Here is a 4,838-nt window from a genome sequence, read left to right on the forward strand (position 1 = left end):
CCCCCCCCCCCCCCCGCCCCCCCCCAATTAAAAAAAAAAAAAAAAAAAAAAAAAAAAAAGAGAGACACCAAGACTCTTAAAACTCTTATGCAATTAATGCGAGAAGATCCACTTGAAGAAGAAAGTAGAAAGGGCCTTGCTTCCTGAGGCATCAAATTTAAAGGTTTTATAGATAATTGCCTTTAATAAAATGTTCACCTAAGAAACGATCACCATCAGTCACACTAAACTGAACTGTTTTAATATCAAAGAGACAAATGAGCCCCTCGCTGTGGCGTTTGGTTGTTTTAAGCAAGCAGATTTTATGAATAAAAAATATTAAAATACAAAATTGCAAGTAATCTTTTTTATTTTTTTCTAATTTGGGTATTACCATTGACCTATCTTTAAACTATTAGATTACAAATTTCTACTTCTTTGAACTTGATAAAATTATTTCGCTTCTAATTCTCAACACTGGCTTAAGCACAGACAATAATGCCCGCATCACCTTAACTGCCATGCACACAACAAAGAAAATAATCATATGGCAGCCCTTTACTCTTCACTCAAAATGTCAAACCCCCTTCTATAAAAATAGAAAAAGATTCGTGCATGTTGCCGGACCTCCGCTGTAATAACACGGCTGGAAATTGCTTGGGGCCTGATTAGCCCCTTTTTAAACTTCAGTCTGACGATTTGGGCCTGCAACCTTTCATCTGTTAATGGATAGCATTTCATTTTGCATTTGAGTATCCGTTCTACGGTGACGTGGCATGCACACATCCAGCAGCCTGGCTTAAGTACTCCTTTGATCTGCCTACAAAAGAGGAGTAGCTTAGGGATAATAGTCAGATCACCTCTCCAGCCCCCCTCTCAGCCGCTCCCTGTAATATCAATGGCAATAGTCAATGAGCAAAGCATCATATCCGGAGTGATGCTGTAGAGGGGCAGCTCTGAAACAGAAACCCTTTCCGGGGTTAATGACTTCACCATTATTGCGCGTTAGCATTACTGGGCCTAATACACGTGGCTCAACGCTGGGCGTAAACAAATAAGCATCCCAGAGATGTCGGGATTCTGTGTTGTAGGTCGGTTTATGCTACGAGAGAATAGCTGATGCCTTTGTTCTGATAAGCAGCCAGACCGCAGAGATGGACCCGGCCCGGTTATTGTCAGTGGGAGACAACAGAGGAGTGTTGCCATTCAAGCCTGATTCCTTGGCAGTGATTGTATTCTGCAGAGATCAACTGTCTGCCAAGGCAGATTACACCAGGGAGGATAACACTGTTGGAGTTTTAACCGTCCGTCTCCAAAAGGTGGTCTATCGCGGATACTTGCAGAGGAGGATATTTACTACATAGTTGTTTTATTGGTGCTTTTTTTTTTTTTTTTTAAGCAATGCAAAACAGAGCACAGAGCTCAGACACCCATCAAAATGATGAGCTGCGACATTTGATTTCCCTTTGGGATAAAGTATTTTTAAATTTGAATTTCAATTGAAGAATAAACTTTTTTTTTTCATAGAGCTTCTAGCAACTTTACTTGCATTCCGTTTAATGTGAATACACAAACGTTTCAGATTGGGTTCCTATGAAAAAGTATGTTCTAGAAACACCAAAATTATGTTTTTTCAGATACACGCTGCTATCTTTGTACCTTAATGCAGACAAAGACATTTTGTGACAAAGTCTACCATATTTTATAGACAAAGTATTCTAGCATTTCAATCAACTTGTTTAGAGTGCCGGTTTATAACACGTCATCTCAAAACACTTTGCAAAAACGAGAAAGTGAATTTAATCGTGCATACAGTTTACCCTAACCCCAACAATGCCCTGACGATTGCATTGGAAACTCTAGTGCAAGCAGCAGTAGCAAAGTTTATTCCAAAGTGAATGTGCTGAAAAGACTCCAATGCAGACAGTCCAGTCTGGGTTGAATTTGAGTGCATGCTGAACAGACTCTTCACGCAGTGAACAAAGAAGATAGGTCTTACTGTTCCGGTTGATGGTGAAGAGAAGAGAAGGACGCAACTCTATCCACAAGGGTTCAGTTTGGCTGGGAGGGGCAGTGAGCCATCCTGTTGACGAGCCACCCGGGATGGAGGTGAGCGTTGGAGAGGCAAGCGAGGATTCGATGGAGGATCCAGGCGAACAGCTACAGTAGGTGTGGCATAAGAAACATATCTGGAGGTCGAGGAGTGGGTCTTCCATAGGGCACTGGCTGCGAAAGAGTTAAGTACCAGAAGCTATAAGCAAAATCTTAATGAACAGAGCAACTAGTTGACCGGTTACCAAAGAACGTAGGTTGACGATCTAGCATAGAAATCACTCCTCAGAATACCGCTCCCTTGATTGCAGCTGATGAGCACAGGCTGGAGGCTTTACCTTCCGGTCACATCCTGAGGAAGAGGAAAGTAGGAAAAACACACACTCACACAAGCACCATCCATCGCACAACCCAGTGGATACAACAAACAATGCAGTGAAGTCCACTTCATAAACCCGTACAGCGACAGTGGAGAGGGAAACTCTTTTTTTAACAGGAAGAAATCTCCTGCAGAACCTGGCTCAGTGTGAACAGTCATCTGCCACCACCGACTGAGGGTTTGAGAATACAGAGCATAATATATAGACCTACGTGAAAAACAAAAGAAAAAAAGAAAAAGAATAACAGAAGCCCTCATCCAAGAGTATTTTCTATGTTAGAGGAAAAATAAGTTAATGACAGTGGTAGCTCCTTTAGTGGCTTTGTCTAGGAGAGAAACACATCTTAGCAGATCAGTTCTGAGTGGGTTTTGAAGACTGCAAAGTGAAAGAGAGCACATTCAGTTAGTTGCAGCAAAAGCTCAGCCAATAGCTTTGCCTAGAAGAGAGACACATAATGTTGCCCTCTGTGTTGTGATGGGGAACCAGACCAGGGCCCACTTCCCAACTAATGAGTGCCGGCATGGGCTTCCGCCCTCCCATGAACCTGGAGAAGACAACTTTTGCTGCAATTATAGCTTCAGGTTTATTGCGGTACAACTCATCCAGCACTGCAGCGTTGAGTGTTCAAAGATTGTGGCTGAAGCAAAGGGAACTAAATGTACATGGTTATTAAAAACGTCACTTTGTTCGAAGCTCATTGTAACATATGTGGCAAAATTTGAAGGGGAGGGGCGTTGCCTAATAATATGGTTACGAAGCCCCTGATCTTCCTTTGTATTTCTAACACATTAGGCAATTTTAAACTTATTTAACACATTAATATAGTAACTGATGGTTGTATGATTGTGAGCGCATGCATAATTCAAGAGGTCAGAACTAATTTGCCTACATCTTGCATCTTCGAAGGTGGGCGAGGACTGAAGAATTGTTGCTAATTAGGTAGCACACGTTGTGTATTTGTGTGTGTGGAGGCACAACACTTTTCTTCGCACGTTGGCTTCCGTGGCAAATCGGATCCGTGCTAAAGTGGAGGATATGCTCAGATGACTCACAGAGTGGGTTGAAGTAAAATTTATGTAAGGGAGAAAAAAAAAAAAAGGTCAGGGAGAAAGAAACAACAAAGATCAAAATGAAGGGAATTGTCATACCTGTGTGATGGAATGGTTTGGCACCAACTTGCTAATGAATGGGAATCTCAAACGCAGCCAATTAGACGCAGTGCTTGTTAAAGCAACCACGCAACACTCGCTGTGTTGGGATGGATTGGCCTTTCATGGCAGTTTTGGGGCTACTGATATGGCTGCTGAAAAGTGTGTTAAAAAATAGGGGGGAAATGCTTCCGGACAAACTAGTCTGCTCTGTTTGCTGTGGCATTCTCATCATAGTGGGCAAAGAAATGAGGGTCAGCTGGCTAAATGGCACCACCAAAAAAAAAACAAAAAAAAAAACAAGCAAATAAAACACATCTGCTGTCTTCACAATATTCAATCCCCTTCAACTTTATCACGTTTTGGGAACTCAAAACAAAGAAAGAGACCAAAATAAAGTTAAACATAATGGAACGTGGAAAAAAAATGATAGATTTTTTCCATTTTCCGTTTGTTTTTCCTTTTTCTTTTTTACAGTTTCAAGTGTTTGGAGGTATATTTGCACCAGATTTGCACATAAACATTTTTTTTCGTTTTCCATTTTTACATTTCTAACACACACACACACACACACAACATCCCCTTACAGTCACCAAGAGCGTGACGTATATGGACAACCTCTGGGCTTTTCAATCGGAAAACAAGGCTGTTGCAAACCGTCATTTTAGAAACAAACTTGATCTTCAACAGCAAAACTCAATGGCAGGTAGCAGAGGCAACATTTTTGTCAGTCAGTGTCAGATTTCTTCACAACAGGAAAATGCGACTATTCCTGTGATAGAGGGGGAAGGTGATTAACAACTGAGATTTTTTGGCCTGGTCGGTGTCTGTTCCTTTTGATGTTCTTCAGGTAGCGTTTTCCAACAAGACAAAGAAGAAAAAATGTATCAACAGCTCGTTGACGAACTGGAAAAGACAAGAGACACGAATATCAACTTACAGAAGTCTGAAAATGCACCTATGTAGTAATGCATTATATAAAAGAACTTCGGTGTTGCAAATGGTTATTTCCTCTGCAGCATGTTGCTAGTCGGGTGGAGCTCTGCCTCCTGGTTCTCCTCACTGACTAAAGTGATGCAACACAAGGAGAATGCATCTTTTGAAACTTCTTTGTTGAACCTCAGACATGATGAATATTTTCACAGAACTGGCCTTTCTGCTTGTCAAGTCTACACGCGGTCCAGCTCACAGGTAGGGTGTGAAATGCGCAGAGGTGGAGAGAGTACTCAAAAAATGTACTCAAGTAAAAGTACCGCATTAATATTTTACTTAAGTAAAA

At 41.4% G+C, this 4,838-nt stretch overlaps 1 long non-coding RNA gene across 2 annotated transcripts in view; it reads right to left on the minus strand.

Annotated features, from left to right (window-relative positions):
- LOC106950341 (uncharacterized) overlaps positions 1–4,838 on the minus strand; it is an 80,095-nt gene that overhangs the window by 67,687 nt on the left and 7,570 nt on the right. The window contains exons 2-3 of one of the 2 annotated variants that reach the window (XR_001425599.1): positions 2,277–2,383; positions 1,979–2,205 (exon numbers count right to left, since the gene is read on the minus strand). This is a non-coding gene — a long non-coding RNA (uncharacterized LOC106950341). Of the gene's footprint in view, positions 1–1,537; positions 2,206–2,276; positions 2,384–4,838 lie in introns of those variants that run through there. The other variant, XR_001425598.1, reaches the window with a different exon arrangement.

The sequence above is a fragment of the Poecilia latipinna genome, unplaced genomic scaffold (assembly GCF_001443285.1).
Source record: "Poecilia latipinna isolate Pla-1442-1.1 unplaced genomic scaffold, P_latipinna-1.0 Scaffold395, whole genome shotgun sequence".
In the NCBI taxonomy this organism is placed as follows: domain Eukaryota; kingdom Metazoa; phylum Chordata; class Actinopteri; order Cyprinodontiformes; family Poeciliidae; genus Poecilia; species Poecilia latipinna.